Source organism: Pongo pygmaeus, chromosome 3, assembly GCF_028885625.2.
Source record: "Pongo pygmaeus isolate AG05252 chromosome 3, NHGRI_mPonPyg2-v2.0_pri, whole genome shotgun sequence".
NCBI lineage: Eukaryota > Metazoa > Chordata > Mammalia > Primates > Hominidae > Pongo > Pongo pygmaeus.
The window spans coordinates 60071125-60092089 of NC_072376.2; the positions used below are offsets into that span (position 1 = coordinate 60071125).

General features: G+C 42.7%; 1 long non-coding RNA gene across 1 annotated transcript in view; it reads left to right on the forward strand.

Moving 5' to 3' along the window:
• The window catches only part of LOC129034881 (uncharacterized), a 19694-nt gene extending 4293 nt beyond the window's left edge, over nucleotides 1–15401 (forward strand). The window contains exons 2-4 of the long non-coding RNA XR_008502044.1: nucleotides 6562–6724; nucleotides 11364–11501; nucleotides 14478–15401. This is a non-coding gene — a long non-coding RNA (uncharacterized LOC129034881). The remainder of the gene's footprint in view (nucleotides 1–6561; nucleotides 6725–11363; nucleotides 11502–14477) is intronic.
• Nucleotides 15402–20965: the final 5564 nt, after the last annotated feature.

Consider the following 20965-nt stretch of genomic DNA (forward strand, 5'->3'; position numbering starts at 1 on the left):
TACAGATCTGACAAGTCTCATTGATTTAAATAGCTGGAGCACTGCTTGGATTTTAATCTCCTTCACCCTTATACCACGGAGGTCACTGTTTAAATGCTTTTACTTAATAATGTAAACACCTGTCACACGCCAGGGGCAAAGCTATTAGGGAGAAGGATTATTTAAAGCAACGCTCCTGAATACAACATTGCTATTACTGTCTTATCCTCAATTGCCAGGGTCTGAGCAATTTTTAAGACCAGAGACAGCCGCCAAGTCACCTAGTGCTCTGTCCCCTAACACCCAGACAGAATGGGCATCTGCTCACATGCTGTCATCTGAATGCCATCAAATATCTGATCTGCCAAGAGTGTTGTACTCAGCGCATGTGTTTACCAAAGTCCCTTGTTAAAATGGAAAGCTGTTTCCATAGGGGGCTGTCTATTAGGCCTATTATCCTGGTAGCCACAAGGCACAGGAACTAAACCCTTTACAATTATTATCGCTTTTATATCTACAACAACCCTATGATTTAGTGCTATTGTTAACCCCATAATATGAAGAACAGAATGGGTAAGCATCTTTCTCAGGGACACACAGTATTTAGCAGAAAAAAGATTCAAACATAGGATTGGCTTCAGAGTATATGCTTTTAGGCACTATGCCATATTGTGTCTCACTACACACACACCCGACAAGGAGATACATATGGATATATAAATATTTTTTTGAGACAGGGTCTCACTTTGTCACCCAGGCCATGAACATGGCTCACTACAGGCTCGACCTCCTGGACTCAAGCAATCCTCCTGCCTCAGACTCCCGAGTAGCTGGGACTACATGTAAGCGCCGCCATGCCTGGCTAATTTTTGAACTTTTTTGTAGAGATAGGGTTTCACCGTGTTGCCCAGGCTGGTCTCAAGCTCCTGAGCTCAAGCAATCCACCCGCCTTGGCCTCACAAAGTGCTGGGATTACAGGCGTGAACCACCGCACGCAGCCTTATATATAGGGGGGGGTGTGTGTGTGTGTGTGTGGCAGTCATTAGGACCCATTAGTTTACCACATAAGCCTGTCACATGGCAAGGTAAAAGCCTAGAAGAATGGCATAGAAGAGAGTAGAAGGGGGGAAACAAACAGAACCTAGAGGGTTAGTGGGTAGGAGAGCCTGAGGCTATGCCCTAAAGCCTGGACTGGGGTCTTTGGAACAGAATATGGGCATCAGGAGGCCTGGAGTTAGGACCTGCCAAGACCAGGGATGTGAGAGTGCTGCCTATAACCTAGCTTGGAGGAAGGATTCTCCCTGCTTCCTCTCTCTCCCTTCCTTTACCCAAGCTGCTTCATCCACGAGGCATGCTTAAAGCCAAAGCACAAGCCCTTCCCTCACCCCACTTGCCATATATGTCTTCTGAATGCTCATCATAGCTACCAGTCTTGGCAAAACTCATGTCTTCTTGAGACCTGTCAATAGCACCTAAAGCCCTGATGTCATCTAACCAACTGTTGGTTAATGACATTGACCCTAAGTAGGAAGGTGTGCTAATGGAAAGTGCAGGCCACAGTAGGCACTTGTCTTTATTCAAGTTACTGGTCAAATATTGTTGTGGTTTATTAAATTAAGACAACTCCTCTTCCACAAATATATCTTAGTGATGAAAGCCAATCTCTATAACTTGGTTCCGGCACCTGAGTTCAACAGTAATTTGGTAAGCAAACCCTTTGTTACAATACAAAACAAAAAAATAGAAAATGGTTCATTCATTCATTCATCAAATAATCATTAAACTTCTTTTATATAAGGCACTGTTCTTAGTACTGTAGATGAATCAGAGACTAGGAGCATCACTATCTCTGCTCGTGTGGAACTTTGAGTTCTATGGGAGACAGAAAGCAAATCAGCAAAGGGGGAAAACAAACAGAATGTCAGGTGTTGAAAGAAAACACTCCAAGAGTGATGCCCATCCTGGCAGCATCAGCATCAACTGAGAACTTGTTAAAACACAGACCTTCATGCTGCTTCCGAACCTGCTGAATCAAAAACTCTGGCCATGGGCCCCAGCAACCTGTGTTTTATCAGGCCTGCCAGGTGATTCTTATCTGTGCTAAGGCTAAGGAATCACTAGAACAGAAAGTGGGAGTGGAGAAGGGAGCACCTTTAGATAAGATAATCAGGAGAGGCTTTTCTGACATTCAAGCTGAGACCTGACGGATGAAAAGAAACATGCCTTGCAAGAACCAGAAGAAAAAATATTCCAGGCACAGGGAACAACAGGTGCAAAGTCCTTAAGGCAGGGAAGAATTTGTTATGGTTGAGGAACAGAAGGGAGAGAAGTATGACCAGAGCACAGTTATTGAAAGGGAAGCTGATGGGTGCAGGGGTCAGATCATGCAAGGACTTAGAAACCTCACTAAGGAGGATGAATTATAAACTCACATACATGCCCTAATGAAGGAAACATGGTCCTGTGAGAGCTCGTAGCACATGAACCCAACCTAGTTTGTGGGTCAGGAAGAGCTTTCCAGAGGTAATGATGTTTGAAGATAATTTTTTTTTCTTAACTCTTATAAGTTCTTAGAACAGGCCCCTGTAACAAACCAAAAAAAAGGTTAACGAGAGAAAAACAAACAGATGTTTGTTTGGTGTACGTATATTTCATACATACATAGGAGAAACCCAGAGAATAAGAAACTTTCAAAGAGGTGGCTTTGAATACCAATTTATATAGTATCTTCAACAAGGAACAGTACGTTTTTAGATTTGTGACACAAAGGAAAAGAACTTTGAGTCTTAGGGGCAGCAACTTTTGGAAAGGCAAATAATTGGCAGATAAAGGCTAGTTGGTGAAGCTTGTTAATGTAGGTTCCTCTGGTGCTTTCTCCAGGCATGTAAGGATCCAAAGTTGTCTTAAGTGGTTAATCTCTGTTTGCCTGGGGAGCAAGAGGAGGTGGGATGTCTTTTGTCTTCATAAATGTATGTCCTGATTTTAGGCAAATAGGGAAAGAGCAGGGTGCTTTCCTGCATATGTTTCTCCTTATTTGCCATCAGCTCAACAATCCTCATGCCAAACAGGCATATTTTGGGGTGGCATATTCTGATCTCCCACAGTCAAGGGTAAGTTCAAGACAACTAAAAAAGTGGAGGAACCATCAAGTGCAAAGGCCCGAGATAGGAGAGAGCAAAACACTGTCAAATGTTTCAATTGTGAAAGGCTTTGAAATAGGCAAAAATGATTCCTGGATATTCTAACACACACTTCCTGGTTATTCTGTAGTGTTCATTGTCTTTGGCCTATTTTACAACTACTGCAAGTTGTAGAAAACTGAGAGTAATGCAAATGATTCTTGTACATAGAAACACAAATTAATTTTGCCCAGTGGAATGCAACTGATTATTGCCCTGGGAATTTGGCTAGTTTTGCAACTATTAACAAATTCAGTTCAGCCTTTCCTGATTGTGTGTGTGTGTGTGTGTGTGTTCTGAATTCTTCTAACCAGTTGTGACATCTTACTGATTCGCTCATTAATCGGTGAACTAAAAAAATCCTTGACACATGTTCATTTCATATTCATACAAGTTATAATTTTACCCTTCAAAAAAATTATTCTTTAACAACATATACAAGGAATTACAAAGGGGCAGTATGGTACCAGATTGCCAGATAAAAATATAGGACACTCAGTTTGAATTCAGATAAATAATTTTTTTCTATAAATATGTTCCAAAAATCATACATACTAAAAAAGTCTTCAGTGTTCATCAGAAATTCAGACTTCCCTGGGCACCCTGTATTTCTTCTTGCTAAATCTGACAGTGCTGCCGCATGGTCACCGTGGCGCTGTGCTCCTTCTGTGGCCCCTATTGGCTTCTGGGTTTGGGAACAGAAACAACCACCTTTTATTGGTCTTTGACTCCTTCTCAGAGGCTACATCAATGTATCTCCTCCTCAAATTTCAAACCAAATTTCATTTTGTGTTTTAAAAATAAATTAGCTTCAGTTGTCTCCTTTATAAAGGGGCAGATGCAGCCAGGCTTTTCCCAAGGGTACTCCTTCTACCCTGTGTTACTCCATCACACAGAGTTTGAAAAGTTTCCGCCAATCCCACCAACGTGGAAACTGGTAACTTAGTGCTGTAAATCAGGGGTCCCCAGCCCCTGGTCCACAGACTGGTATGGGTTAGGAACGGGGCCCCACAGCAGGAAGTGAGCAGCATTACCACCTGAGCTCCGCCTCTTGTCGGATCCACAGCTGCATTAGATTCTCACAGGGGCGCAAGCCCTATTGTGAACTGCACATGCGAGGGATTTAGATTGTGTGCTCCTTATGAGAATCTAATGCGCTAATAGCTGATGATCTGAGGTGGAACAGTTTCATCCCAAAACCGTCTCCCACCCCTTCTGTGGAAAAAAAATGTCTTCCATGAAACCAGTCCCTGGTGCCAAAAAGTTTAGGGATGGCTGCTGTGAAGCAACAGTTTTACTGTACTGTAGTACAGTACTCTATTGCTTCTACCGAACCGATCAGCTGAACTAGATGAACAAGAACAACCAAACTCACCATTTTTTAACTCAACAGACCAGTAGACTTGTTGCATTTCAGTACTCTTGGAAAAACTGCTGTCTTATTTCCTATCTGCCTATGAAAGACTTTCTTTCTGGCCCACAAGAGTGTGTGAGGTGCCATTTACTCTGAGGTCGGGGACAAAGAAAAAAAAGAGAGAAAAGAAAGGCAAGTTCCATGGATGATGCACAGTAAGATGCGAGACTGCCTCTGACCTCACATACATGCCCCCTTCTCATCCCCTCATCCCTCACTCTATCCAAAATTGCCTGTTTTTCCCCAGTGAGGCTTTGCAACTTTAGGATGAAGCTTTTCTATATTCAAGCCACCTATTAAAATGCAATTATCTTCCCAAGAGAATACCCTAACATCAGCTAACATTTTAGTAGGAATTGACTGACAGGACATAATATACAAACCACGCATGTGAGGAAAGACAGAATAAGAGTGTGGTAAGGGATGTTGAGGGCAGGCAGGAAGCACACCCCAAGAGAGAAGGAGGATATTATGAGTATGTAAGAGGCCCGAAGACATGCTTTAGGCCTCAGACCAATCTTGTAAAACAAAGTCTAAAAAAATTTACGGAAAGATCATTTTAAATTCGGGGCCAAATGCTTTTGATATTTCCTCTGCCTTTTCCTATAATGTGATATAAGATACCCCCAAAAGGAGATTTTCATGGTAACATATTGTTGACTGGGTAGGCTTCCCTGCAGACTGGCAGTAGAGACATACCTGCAAAATGGAGACTCCCCTCCCCAAAGGCAGTCTGATTGCCAGCAGAAGTTTGATCACACTCTCCCGAGCCCAGTTGGCTCTCAGAGGAATTATCATCACTTTCCGAATACACAAGATGATGAATGAGCCCAGCTCTTCCTGGGATGTAGGAGTGGGAGCCTGGCAGACAAATTCTCTCCAGATTGAATAAATGCTGGGGGCCCCAGGGGAAGATCATTGTCCCCAGGAAGCATCCATCCCTCTTTAAGCAATGGCTGTGCACACCAACTTTGGCTCCCAACTTCTGTAATATTTCTCTGTTATAAATTGGCAGGCACAGCATGTGGTCAAGGAGCCATTACAAGCCCTCTTAAACAATATTTTTTTTTTCCCAGAGACTTAATTTCTTAAAGTGTGAGAGTGATTGTTCTGCGGAAAGTAGAACAGTGTCTTTTTGAGCCTGCCAGACAAAAACAAAACTAAACAAAACAAAAGGCAAAGTCTCTGAGAGAATAACAAGGCGAGCAGGCTTCCTTGTGTGCACCTGGAGGCCCTTCCTTCGGCGCTGTGGCTGCCTTAATGAGAACAGATGGCACCGTCGGGAGACGGGCTCGATATTATACGCCTCCCGTGTCCTCCTTCTGAAACCAGCTTTGAGCAGATCTTTTTTCACTGTGAATTGGCGCCGGTTGTTTAAGCGGTGGCCTAGCCATGTGCCAGAAAGCAGGATGTTCATACAGAAAGCAGGATGCTAATACATTCACAGCTGCCTCTTGCAGAACTCAAAGCCCTTTATAATGGAGCAGGTGAAGTCTTTGGAAGGCCTGCTTCAAGGATAGAGGAAGAGGCTGCCATGAGCAGCCCACAGAGGGTGACTCACCTAACCACTGTCAGAGAAGAAACCCCATCCCCTAGTCCCCACTCTGTGATTCTAGCTGCCTAATGCCGCCTCGTGGCTACAGCCCGAGACCCTCCCCGTGCAGGGTCCAGAAGGGGGGAAGGCAAAGATTCCACCTGGAGGTTAGGAAGGTCTGAAGGGGCTGAACCTGAATGTGGTAACTCTGGCTGACCAGCCCCCATCCCCCAAGAGGTAGAAGTTACCACCTCTGTGCAGAAGCTGTTTCTCATCGTCTCATGCTTGGCCTCCTGATCTGGGGCAGACTCAGGCAAGCTCCCACAGCGGTATCCACAGAATGAAGGCAGAGAGATCTCAATAGCAGGAAACTCTGGCATTTTAAACTCTGCATTTCAACATAAGTTGTTTTGTTGTCATCATAATTACCAAATTTAAATTACCTCTATTTTCAGGTGTCAGGAAGCCATAAAGAGAGAAAGCAAAGACTTTCACAGTGAGAAATGAGAAATGATGAGGAGAAGAAGCAACCTGTGGAGCCGAGACTTAAAGAGGGAATATGCTTCTGGAGTCAGCTGCAGCCGAGGTGTCTAAAAATGAAAGAGAAAGGGGCACTCGGTGAGTGGACAACACAAATGGAAAAGGAGTGGAGTTTGGAAAACAATCTTCCAGTTCCACCCGAGGGAAGGCCCAGATGAAGTTATCCAGAGGAATTTTTGCATGGTGGTCAGGTGCAGGATTCTAAAATGAGCATAGAAACTGGAATCATGTTGTGGGTTTTTGTGTGTGTGTGTTTTTGTTTGTTTGTTTGTTTTTTGAGATGGAGTCTTGCTCTTGTCACCCAGGCTGGAGTGCAGTGGCACGATCTTGGCTCACTGCAACCTCCACTTCCCAGGTTCAAGAGATTCTCTTGCCTCAGCCTCTCGAGTACCTGGGACTACAGGTGCCCGCCAGCATGCCCGGCCCATGTTGTTTTGTGTGCCTGAGAACAGTGTTCACAAAGGATGGGGATAAACACTCAGAACTCAAGATTTCTCCTGCATCTTTACAAAATAATAAAAGCCAAAACCAGGAGGCGTAGGAGAAAAGACAACAATAATTAACCAGTGTGCCCTTTCAAATCATTAATTGACTAACTCGACTATAATATATAACAGAACACCATAATCCATTACATATCATGTAATAAAGGAATATTCAAAGATTTGTGAAATGCTCCTAATGCAGTTTGAGTGACAAAGCAAGTCACAAAGCAGAATATGAAGTATGATTCCTAATTTTGCTTTTAAAATGCACCTACATACAAACATGGTAAAGAAATAAATACACGTACATTCCACAATGGTTGCATCGGGATGAGAGAGTTATAGGTGATCTTTAATTTTCCTTTACATTTTTCTAAATTATATATCCTGCACCTTTCCTAAGCACAGAAAAAGAAATTAACATGTAATTTTACATTTCTAATATTTGTACAGGAAAGCCTCTCCAGTGAGCATTTCTGTGTGAAGGGACCCCAATAATCCCGTGCATACCCATCTCCCAGCCTCATCCAGGGTGGAGCTCAGGCCTCACCTGCAGTATTATATCTTCACTCCCATTGTTCTTGAAAACTTAAGTTTCCTCAAGGTTCTTAAAGCTTCTGTGGAGTTTTCAAAGGTTGAAATTATGCCTTAGTCCATAGTTCCATACCCCCAACATCAATAACCGTGTCTGACACAAAATAACTGTTCAATAAATGTTCAAGGATCGGATAAACAACCAACCCCAAATTCCCCAAGTGAGATTATCACATTTATTGCTTAACCCCTCCTGTGTTAATAAGATCAAGAGAAATGTCACAGCAGCAATACACAGTGCTGCTTTATTTCACTTCCTGTTTTTTGGGAGGTGCACTCAATCCCTGCGTCATGTGAATCATCAAATCCACACCTACCCCATGTCACTCAGCAAAGACATGATCGCCAAGTTAAAAAGTGCCATGTCATGGAGCCCCTAGTGAACCTGGACTGATTCAAGGGTGAAACCATGTTGATTCTCTTGACCACTTGTACAATCTCATCCTCAGCCTTATGCTGGGCATGTGGGTCTGATCAAGGTTCTTGGCCCCGGGCATGTCTCCTCTGGGCACCATGCTTTACATAAAGTAGCAATTCAGAATCTCAATCGAGATCACCAGGAAGCCAAGCCATCCAGTCTAATGAACACTGACGAAGGGCCAGGCCCTGGGAAGACAAAGAGGAATGCTTACTGCCACATAGCTCTGCCAACCACTGGCCATGTGATGGATAGGACACTGGCAGGATGCCCAACAGCTGCTACTGGGTGAGCTGATATGAGTGAACCAAGAAAAGCATGGTCAAGCAGAGCCCACCAACTGATGTTACCACTGAAAATCCCCCACCTTCAGGCCCACTAATGCTATTCCAAGAAATTTATTCTACAGAAACACTTCCACATGTGCACAAAGGGATATGTAAGCATATGCTGATCACAACAGTGTTTGTTTTAGCAAAAAAAAAAAAAACACAAACAACTTATATGTCAAGTAATAGACTAGATATATTATGAAATAGTATCCAGGTGTGAAAAGAATAGCTAAACCTCATCTAGCACTCATATACCATATGTTGCAGGCTCTGTTGTAAATGTATTACATGTGTTAACTCATTTAGTCCTCCTAGCATCCTATGAGGTAGGTTACCGATATTAACCCCACTTTACAGGTGAAGAAACTGAGGCATGGAGCCATTAAGTCAGTTTCCCGGGATCACACAGCTAATAAGTGATGGATCCAGGATTCAGGACAGAGGTTGAATGGGTCTAAAGTCCACACCATTAACCACACATCATACAATACCAAACGGAGCAAGACCTGAAGTCAGATGTGTGTCTAGTGCGACACATGTCCACCAGCAATAATGAGATCAGTTTTAATATACTGGTATAGAAAGATAAACAAAAGGTATTGTGAAGTGGAAAAAAAGCTAACTGCAAAACAGCACACACATTCCCATTTTTACTTTTTAAAAATCTTGACAGAAATAAATGTTTAGACAAGAAACATCTGAAGGTGCTCCCCAGACTGCTGAAAATGGTCTCCTCTGGAAAGGGACTGGAAAAGGAGTTAGAGAGGTTAGGGAAGCATCCTAATTGACCTCTGACTCTTCTATGTTATTTGAATTTTATGAGCATACATTCCTTCAGGAATTTTGAAAAGAGAAGAAAATTAACAAAGAAAAAAGCATAGCCCAGAGAAGACAGATCAAGCAGAATATGTGTGTAAGGCCAATTTAGGGGATCTAACCTCTGATATAGGGGTTTCCCTCACACAAAAAAAGCAGAGTCACAAAGTACACAACCTAAGTACCTGGGCCCCAGGTAGACGTGTTACGGCTCATCCGTGTGACTGGTGGCATATCCCATTTCAGTTCCGGCTTGCCCAGCAGTTACTTGGTATATAGAACAGTATGATTTTGTAGAAGGGCTTGGGGTTAGCAGTCAGAAGGTCTAGGTTAGAATTCTAGCCCTACCTCTCACAAGCTATATAACTTTGGGCCACTCAGTTCTTTGGGCCTCAGTTTTGTCTTCTGTAAAATATACATAGTAACATCTACCTCACAGTGTTATTCTGAGATTAAATGAGAAGACATGCCAGTGTCAAGCTCAGTAGCTGTCACTTCACAGGCATGCAACTGATGTGAGCTAAAAATGACTCCAATTCAATGTTCTTGGGGTCTCCTGACCCCAATCCAGTGTTCTTTCCATTAATCCACATTGTCCTCCTCTCTGCTCATTGTCTGTGCTTGGACTGGAAGAGGCAAAGATGGGTTAGCCACTACAGAATGGGAGAAAATTTTTACAATCTACCCATCTGACAAAAGGCTAATACCCAGAATCTACAAAGAACTTAAACAAATTTACAAGAAAAAATCAAACAACCCCATCAAAAAGTGGGCAAAGGATATGAACAGACACTTCTCAAAAGAAGACATTTATGCAGCCAACAGACAAATGAAAAAATGCTCATCATCACTGGCCATCAGAGAAATGCAAAACAAAACCACAATGAGATACCATCTCACACCAGTTAGAATGGTGATCATTAAAAAGTCAGGAAACAACAGGTGCTGGAGAGGATGTGGAGAAATAGGAACACTTTTACACTATTGGTGGGACTATAAACTAGTTCAACCATTGTGGAAGACAGTGTAGCGATTCCTCAGGGATCTAGAACTAGAAATACCATTTGACCCAGCCGTCCCATTACTAGGTATATACCCAAAGGATTATAAATCATGCTGCTATAAAGACACATGCACGTGTATGTTTATTGTGGCAGTATTCACAATAGCAAAGACTTGGAACCAACCCAAATGTCCAACAATGATAGACTGAATTAAGAAAATGTGGCACATATACACCATGGAATACTATGCAGCCATAAAAAGGGATGAGTTCATGTCCTTTGTAGGGACACGGATGAAGCTGGAAACCATCATTCTGGGTAAACTATCGCAAGGACAGAAAACCAAACACCACATGTTCTCACTCTTAGGTGGGAATTGAACAAGGAGAACACTTGGACACAGGGTGGGGAACATCACACACCGGGGCCTGTTGTGGGGTTGGGGGAGGGGGGAGGGATAGCATTAGGAGATATACCTAATGTAAATGACGAGTTAATGGGTGCAGCACACCAACATGGCACATGTATACATATGTAACAAACCTGCACATTGTGCACATGTACCCTAGAACTTAAAGTATAATAATAATAATAAATAATTTAAAAAAGAGAAAAAAAAGATGGGTTAGCCACATCACATCCATGTGGGGCCATGTTCAAAATGCCCTTGAATTTGTGCTCCTCAGACCTCTAACCCATGATTACCGGGAAGCTTTTTCTTGAAAGAAGCTGCAAGCACTGGGAACTTCTGTTCCTAGGCTGAGGAATACATTTTAGAAAACTCAGTGGTTAATACTGTGCCCAACCAGGGCACCTCCTAACCAAGCTTTTTGCAGTTGTCCCACTATGCCATGTGGCTTCATTGTGTGATATTGATGGAGTCCCTCAATCTTCCACCTCAATTTTCTCATCTGCAAAAATGAGGATGGTAAACAATCTGTGCCTGCTTTCTAACAAGGTTGTTGAGAGGATCAAATGATAGAGATAAACATCTATGACAGTTGACTAATTGTTCACCACTATCCATTCTTCTCTTCTTTCCCTTGGCAATAACATCCCAAACTCTAGCTAAACACATCCTGCTCAACTAGAGACTGCAGTTCCCAGTCTTTATTGCAGCTACATGTGGCCAAGCAACCAATTACCTGCCAGTGTGATGCAAAGAGAAGTGATAATCTTCCGTTTTCAGGCCATGCCTTCATAAAGGTACTGTTGGTTCAACTTTCCCCTTTCCATTTTCCTTCAAATTGGAGTTTGGACGTGGTGGTAGTGAGTCATCTTCGACCCTAGATGGTAGTTGAACAAGATAGAAGGTATCTGGGTCCTGTACAAACTCATAAAGCAGAGCTGCCTACCACCTACCACCTTTGGACCACCTACCAGCTCAGACTTCTATGAGAGAAGAAATAATCCTCTTATTTTATTAAATCCACTGTTACTTTATTGTAATATCTAACCAATATCTTAACTATTCCAACATTCTATGACTATGTAAACTGCCATGCCAAGACTTTATACTGTGCTTATTGTTAATTATGTCTGCTAGCTTGATTTAACAAGCCGTGTTGTCACATAGCCGTCACCATCTTATTCACAGGACCACAATTTCTGCTTCTGTAGGTCCCATAGGATACACAATTATTCATTCAGAGATCTTACATTCTTATAAAGCAAACTGTGAGGGTTTCTCCTAGCATCCCTCTGGCACAGTCCCTTCTGTTTCTTTACTGAGAGTCCCTGGTAGCTTGCTTTCTTAAAGACTAAAACTTCTTCTGAACATTTGGAAGCTTGGCAAGGACCAGGTCACAGCCCCTGTGATAACTAGCCTCACATGTGATGTTTTCCCCAACCCGACCTGGAGCAAACACTTTACCTTCTAAATAGTTTTCAACCAAGCAAACTAAATATTTGAATTGAAACGTTTGCTGGAGTTGTTTTTTAATGCAAACACACACACACATATGCACACACTGATGTACCTGCCATACCTGCTTTGGGGAAGGAGTGCAGAGAAAAATAAGTAAGGGGCAATGTAATCAAGGAAGTTTACCTCTTCTATCTCATTTCTCAACATATCATCTTGCACTCTCTGAGCAGCCAATCTGGAAATATGTGTAGTTTCAGATCTACATGCTGTCCCATGCCTTGGGACTTGTACAGTTTGCCATCCTCTTGCCTTTACCTGTTAACTCACACATTCTCTGGGTCTCAGTTTGAACATCCGCCTTCCAACAAGGCTTTTCTAACCCTCCAAGACTGGCAAGAAAAAAAGGACTGCATTTCCCTTGTCATCACTCTTACTGCTCTGTGTCGTGATTTGTCTGTGTCTCCACCTGGATTATAAGCACCTAAAAAGTAGGGACTGGGCCTTATCTCTCTCTGTGTCTCTGATATCTAGTGTGGTGTCTGGCACAAAGTAGACACTCAATAATTTTTGCTGGATGAATGAAGGCAGCATGTCCCCATAAAAGCCCTAGTAGTTCTTGCTCCACAGAGAGCAAGCAGGCCCTGGTAAATAAGCTGACCCACTGATAGGCCCACCTTATATCTTCTAGGATGCCCAAACACAGTGCGATTCATGTACCAGTGGAGGTCTGGCTCCAGACCTTGAAGCTGTGGGAACAAAAACTTGCCCCGCTAAATGTGATGCTCAGAATCAGAAAAAAATCTGCCCAACTGTATTGCATGATCCTGGCTCCCCGTCTGTCTGTGAGCATATTGAGAAAGGAAGGTGTCCCTTTAAAGCAAAGTGCATCTCACCTACTCTTCCGGGGTGGTAGTGGCCCTGTTAGAGATTTGCTCTGACATGTTTAAGCACCATGGAATAGTTCTTACTGATTGCATTGCAATTGGATGCCAGATGATCAGACTTTTCCAACAAGAATGGTCCCAGTGGGTAGTGGGTTTGCCAATGTGCTACTTTAATGACTATTCATATCAGCTCTATGCTCAAAGGTCCCAGGTTATGTCTCTATCTACTCCAGTGTTTATTTAGTGCTCAGTGTTAGGATGAGTAATAAGCCCCTTAGCTTTGTGACAGATTGTTCTTTAAAGATGAGACCCATCAGCACTCTGCTCTTGAGCTCCTGCTAAGCAGAGAAGATTCCCAGGGAGTAACTCCTCAGCCCCATGGGAGTTTCTGAAATGTGAAATTGGAGGTCGGTGGCGGCATAAACAAATCTAAAAGCAGCTCTTGTGAAAAATCTGCTCTACGGTGTAGGACCCATTTCTGCTAGAGCTGATTGAGACCTTCCATGGGTCCTGGATCCCTCCCACTGAGGTTAGTGGGAGGTAGAAAGAAATGTGAATTTAGCACTTGCCTCTGACTCAAAAACACCAAATTTGGAAACAAGTAATTCTTCCATTTGGTTTTGTTTGGTTTTTAAATCCTAAGGTATCTGCTTTCTCATGGCAGCATTAAAAAAATTAATTAAAATAAATAACTAAATAAATCCTAGGGTATGTTTTTCTACCCCTCCAAAAGACAAAAATAGATATACTCTTACCCTTTTATTAGTGGTGGAGAAAGTGAGGCATAGAGAAGTCGATAGCCTGAACTCTGCGGTAGGGGCTACCTGGTAAGTCAAGAACAGCAGTGAGGATTCTGGAGCCCAGAACAGGTCCTGACCACTTGCTCATGTGCCTGACAAAGTGCCTGGCACCTAATAAATAGGCTTACCATAAATGTTTATTGATGAATGAATGAATTTGTTAATGACAGAATGAAATTGACTAAACCAATGTCTCTCATATTTGAGTAATATAAGAACCTCTTTTGGAGAAATAATAGTCTTTTGGTATCAGAAATCGTCTGTAAAACCCCTGAATAATATGGTCATAAAAAAAAGTAAATTCACCACCCTAGGCAACATGGAAGAACCCCGTCTCTACAAAAATTACAAAAACTAGCTGGGCATGGTGGTGTGTGCCTGTATTCCCAGCTACTGGGAAGGCTGAGGTGGGAGGATCTCTTGAGCCTGGGAGATTGAGGCTGCTGTGAGCAGAGATCACACCACTGCACTCCAGTCTGGGTGACAGAGCAAAACCCTGTCTCAAAAAAATTAAAATTAAAGTTACATAAATAAATAAATACATAAGAAAATGCCTCTCCATAGCAAATTATCATTTAAAAAAATAATTTCTGTATTTATAACTGATAAAATGTTTTATTATTATTGACAGATAAACACAATTTTTTAAAGTTCTCACAGAATTCATAGACCTCAAGTAACACCAGCAAACCCGTTTGAGAAAGACCAGCCCAGATTGTAAGCCCTCGACTAAAGGCAGGGCATAGTACTGGACTTCATCCTCAGCACCTTGACCTGGTCGCCCTTCTCCGACAATTTGAGGTTGATGATGGTGATATGACCATGGCCAGCCTCCTGTCCTACACAGGAAAGGACAACCTGCAATGCCAGCCGGGGACTGGTAAGCACCATAGGAGTGCTCAGGCGCTCAGGGTGACAGCAGACAGCACTGCAGCCACCCAAAGCTCGAGTCCAGCTGGGTGATCAGAAAAGCTTCCATAGTGGACGTGGAAGGTGAGCTGAGTCCAGGAACATAAAAACGACTTTGTGGCACAAAGAACAAAGAGGAGGGCTTTACCATTAAGAAAGGGAAGTATTTTCCTTTCCTGTTGATTTGCTGCCTCCTCTCAAATTGGATTTACCAACAAAGACAGGCCCTAAGGACATGCATCACAAGTCCGTTCAAGCCTCAGAGGACTGGATGGGTTTTGAGTAATGCCCAACCAGGCAGGACACACTAGAAAGATAATTGAAAATCTAAGGAAACTCTGATTCATCCATGAAAAAAAAGCATCCCAGGGAGCCGAAAGAAAATTACTCTTTTCTACCACCTTCTGTCTCCTTTCTCTCCACTTCTGAGTATGAAAACTACTTTAGGCCACCCAGATCCTGCTCTCAAAATCTGAAGTTTGTCACTAATGATCTGAAACTCCCCTTTCTATGTTTTCTCAGGTCTTAACCCAAGCCCCCACACTCCTGAATAGCAGGTCCTTGAGGTCCACTACTGTGTCTTCTTCATGTTTTTTTCAATATTATACTGCCAATCACATCTATGCATTCAATAAATATTTGCTTTAAAAGATATTGTTTGGTCAGGCGCAGTGGCTCATGCCTGTAATCCCAGCACTGTGGGAGGCCAAGGTGGGCAGAACACTTGAGCCCAGGAGTTCAAGGTCAGCCTCGGCAACTTAATGTGACTCAGTCTCTACAAAAAATTTTAAAATTAGCCTAGCATAGTGACATGTACCTATAGTCCCAGCCACTCAGGAGGCTGAATCAGAAAGGATCACTTGAGCCCGGGAGGTCAAGGCTGCAATGAACCATGATCGCACCACTGCACTCCAGCTTGGGTGACAGAGCAAGACCCTGTCTCAAATATATATATATATTTATAGTTATAGATATATAAATATATATTATATATATTTATAGTTATAGATATATAAATATATATTATATATATTTATAGTTATAGATATATAAATATATATTATATATTTATAGTTATAGATATATAAATATATTATATATATTTATATATAGTTATATATATATAGTTTTATAGTTATAGTTACAGTTATAGTCTAGCAAAAAAAAAAAAATCCAGAGTTCTGTTGCCCAATCTCTTCTCAGTTGTCAAAATTTACTTCTAAGAAGCTGACAAACTCAGCCACATTAAGATTTAACTAATACCACTTAGTACATTGCCCTACCCAGTGGCATTTTAAATCCCATGTAGTAGGATTTTAGGTATATTCAGAAACAGAATTGGGACATAGGTCAACGCTAAACAGGAGGTGTTCTTTGTTTCTAAGCAAATAGGTATAACTTACTAAGCTGATGTTGAGGATGGTTCTTATCAAAAAGATGAAGTGAGATTCTGGTGTACTCAGAAAGGGGCCATAATGTTGGTCCTGTGATCATAGATAGGAGTGACAAAGAACAGCCTTTTAAAAAAAAAAAAAGTAAAGGAAAAACTACAATCTATAGCCTAGGAACACTTATTAAGATGAGATTTAACCAAAGACTATAAAATCTTAAATGGTAGATAATAAGGTCAAGCCAAGTTACTATTTTCAGCTTGGAACAGATGATGAGACAGGAGGACATAAATGGAAATTAAAAGAAAAGGGATTCAGAACAGATCAGAAGGTTACCAAAAATAATCAATGGCTGAAATGACTTTCTGGACTCATTCACTTGTGCTGAAAATATTGGGTCATTGAAAAAGTAATGAGATGATATTCTTGGGAAATGGAATAGTTAAAATGAATGAGTCCAGATGGATCCGAAGACTTTAATCATTCTAAAGAGAAATGCTGGCTGGGACTCTCTCTCTCCCAAACCAAGTTAAAATTTAATTCTAGGGAGAAAGCTAGGTATAGGATAAGAGACCTTCATGTTTTACGTTCCATGGGTGTTTGCAGCTCCTTGGAAGTTATAATGGTGTTTAATATCAAGGGGTTTTTATGACTGGTGCCTCCTACAGGAACTAAACAAGAAAAACGAGCAAGACGGCCACTACAGACAAAGGAGCCTTGGAGTTCATTCTCATCTAGGCTCCCATCCAAAGCCAAAATCTTCCCAGTGCTCCCACTAGTCTCACATCTTCTGATGCACAATTCCAGGAACAAGACAATTCAGAGGCAGCCTAATCTACTACCGGACAGCTCTAATTGTTAGATGGCTAGAATTGTTTCTGGCAGGATCTGGCCTCCCAGTTTCCCCACTGAGTCTAATTATGTCCTTCAGAGCTATAACCCATGTGTCTATTTCCACTTCTACAGGGTGACCCAACAAATACTTAAAGGCAGTTCAATCTCAGCTTTCTCTTTGCCAAGATAAACATTCCCATTTCCCTCATACTACGTGTTTTTCAGATTCTCTGCTTTTCTGACCACCATCCTTGGAAAGATCTAAATGTTTAATTATGCATGCGCACGCGCGCGCGCACACACACACACAAACACACACACAGAGTGGAGGGTCTCAAATTGAATATGTTTCCCCAGATGAAGCTAAGAAGTGTGTCAACTACCTTATTTGATCTGGAAACAGCTACTCTGTTGATACAGCCAAATAATATTAGCAATAACCATTATTTATTACAACCGACTACATGCCAGACACTGGACTAGCCACTTTGTATACATTATTTCTAATCCTAACCATGGCCCATTTTAATATTCCCATGATACAGATGAAAATATTGAAACTTACAGAGAAAATAACTTGCTCAAGGTCACAGAGCTGGAAAATAGCTAAGCAGGGATTCAAATTCAGCTGTCTTGACACTAAAGCTGTCACTCTTCCAGTAGATCATGCCATCTGATAGTTTCTTAATGACTACCTCCCTGTTTTTTTCATTTGTACTCATGGTCAACCAAAATCCCCAGACTTCTTTCACCTTCACAGGTGTTAAGGCTTTGTACCCAGCAGGGGAGTAAAGTACTTTGCAAGGTAGTGGCATTCATCCCAAAGTATGGCAGGAGAGAGAGGCTGGACCCAGGCCAGGTGAGGTACAGGTCTGTGACCTCAGGATAGGCCATCCATGCTCCAAACCCTAATCTGAGCAGCCATACAGCCAATGCAGCCTACCATCAAGGGGTCTCAGGAAGACCTCATAGGGAGAGTAGAGCAGGAACACAGCCTCAGAAGTACAAAATATTGACTATGAGAATGTCAAGCTCATCCAAGTTTCTACATAGATGTATTAGTCCATTCTCATGGGTAATTTATCCAGAAAACAGGTTTAATTAACTCACAGTTCTGCATGGCTGGGGAGGCCTTGGAAAACTTACAATCATGCTGGAAGGGGAAGCAGGCACATCTTCCCCGGGAGCGGGCGAAAGAGCAGTGTGCGTAGGAGGAACTGTCAAACACTTATGAAACCATCAGATCTCGGGAGAACTCACTCACTATCACGAGAACAGCATAGGGAAAACCACCCCCATGATCCAATCACCTCCCACCAGGTCCCATCCTTGACACATGGGGATTATGGGGATTACAACTGGAGATGAGATTTGGATGAGGACAAACAGCCTAACAATATTAATGGAGTTCCGGCCCCCCGGCTCCTCAAGTGTATAAAACCACAAGGAGAATAAAGCTAGTCTTTGCTTACCTGGCTCAGACTCCATGATGTAGAAAAGGATGAAAAACAGGAAAACTGTAAGTATGCAAAAGATATAGACAGGCTGGGCATGGTAGCTCACACCTGTAATCCCAGCACTTTGGGAGGCAGAAGCGGGCAGATCACTGAGATCAGAAGTTCAAGACCAGCCTGGCCAACATGATGAAACCCCGTCTCTACTAAAAATACAAAAATTAACTGGGTGTGGTGGTGTGAGCCTGTCATCCCAGCTACTTGGGAGGCATGAGAATCACTTGAACCCGGGAGGCGGAGGTTGCAGTGAGCTGAGTTCACACCACTGCACTCCAGCCTGAGCGACACAGCAAGACTCATCTCAAAAAAAAAAAAAAAAAAAAGATACAGACAGAAGGGAGCAAGGCCTATGCTTGTAAGGCCTGACCTCTGGTGCAGAAAAGGATTAACTCGGGAGGCTTGGAGTGCCCAAACCCTGCACATTCCAAAAAAAGGAACTGGCCCTTGGCCAGCTCCTGGGGGATAACCTGTCAGACGTTGGAATATCCTGCCTGAAAAAAAGTGTGTCTTTGTATACCTGGATCCCTAAGCCACAACAGATAGTTTATGCTAACAAGGTGATGTGTGGCAAATCCGTGGTTTGATTCACCCGACCATGCTCAATCAGTTTGACCTCTGGGGAAGTTGCAGCCTTAGCAGCTAAGGTCAGCCACATGAGTGTTCTTTGCCTATGTGACTTACCCCTCATAGAAACCCTGAACACCAAGACTCAAATTGGCAATACTTTATGCATGTTGCCACACATCAGTGCTGGGGGGATTAAGTGGTATCCATGTGACCCCACTGGATGACAACATCTGGAAGCTTCTGTCTAATTTCTCCTTGACTCTACTCTGTATACCTTTTTTCTTTGTTGATTTTAATCTGTATCTTTTGCTCTATAAACCATAACTGTTAGTATAACAGCTTTTCTGAGTTCTCTGAATCCTTCTAGTGAATCATCAAACCTAAGGGTGGACTTGGGGACCCTACACACACTTCCCAATGGCAGCCTTTGGGAAGGGGTGGCTGTGAATGGCAGCCTTGTTGGAGGACTTAGAACTCAGAGAGAGTTAGAGCCCAGAATGGAGGTTAACTCCAAACCTCCTTCTCTGTGGCTATACAGAACTGGTGTATTACAGACCCACTGGCCCCTCACTGGTACCAAGGGAGAGCCAAATCTGCCTGCCAGGGATGGGGTTGTCATTTGAAACAAATAGGATGGATCTAAGTAAACTTACTGGCAGGATCTATAGTTCTAATTGTGAAAGTAATACATATTTGTTGTCAGAAATCTGAACAACAAAACAAAATAAAAAAGAAAACAGTCCATTGGGACCCCACCACTCAAAGGTAGGCATGGCTAATATTGTGGTGTAGTTCTTACCTGTCAATTTCTTTTTCATGAATATGTAGCAATATCCCCAATGAGACAGAATTTTAAACTTTTAGCAAGAAAATCTGCAAGTTAAAAGTTGCCAGCCACTTCCATGTCTAACAAGTCATCCTGGGACACATTTTTTTGTCCTGGAAACAATCACCCAGGCAGTTTCTTTTAGCTTTGCAAATATAAGGCAGAGGCGCTCATCGACCAAAGGCAGGAATGTTAGTCACAGGCAATGTTTTTTCTCAGCTCCCCATTTGTTCCCCAGGATACCAAGGCCAAATGTCACTGGGAAGTACTAAATAGTTGAGCCCATTTGAGAGGGGGCCTAGAAGCCTCATAGGAGAAAACAAATCAAGACTCCCAACTACTTCTCCTTAGGTTCACTTGTTTTCAAACATCTCTGATAAGCTCAGTGGGTCTTCTGCAGGAGCCTGGATTACTAAATTGTTGGTGTTAGCGGGGAGGTGTTTTAGGTATAGCACATTGCCAAGGCTGGAACCTTCTACCGCAGCAGCCACTGCAGCCCCATGGGCATGGTTTGAGAATTGTGTATATGAGGACAAACTAAGAAGCTGAAACATTGAGAACCCAGAGCATTGCTGGCATAAGAGAGTGAGAAGAGGTCTCTTCCCAGCACCACAGGAACTATCCCCTGACCAGCTGTGACAGCACAGACAGTGATAGCTCAAGGCTGTGTGGACAGCTGCTTTTACCAGGCAGTGGTGTTAGGGAACAGCAAATACAGCCCACGGTGGACCCATCATATTTTCCAGTGCTGTCTCTACAAGGGATTTGGGAGTATCACTGATCCTTTAGCCTGAATAAACTGGGACTGTGGAACCTTAAATGTATGACAGAAAGGAAAACACTGGGAAGGAGAGACGAGCATGTTAATGCTGATAAATCTATGCATGCTACCATCCTGCAAACTGGTGAAAGCTGTTGGCTACCCAGCCTTGGGCCATTCCTGTCTGCGCTGTCACAGCTGGTCAGGGGATGGTTCTCATGGTGCTGGGAAGAGGAGATCAATGACTCAGTTCAATGGAGACATGTGACCATTTCTTTTTCTTTTTGAGACAGCGTCTCACTCTGTCACCAGGCCGGA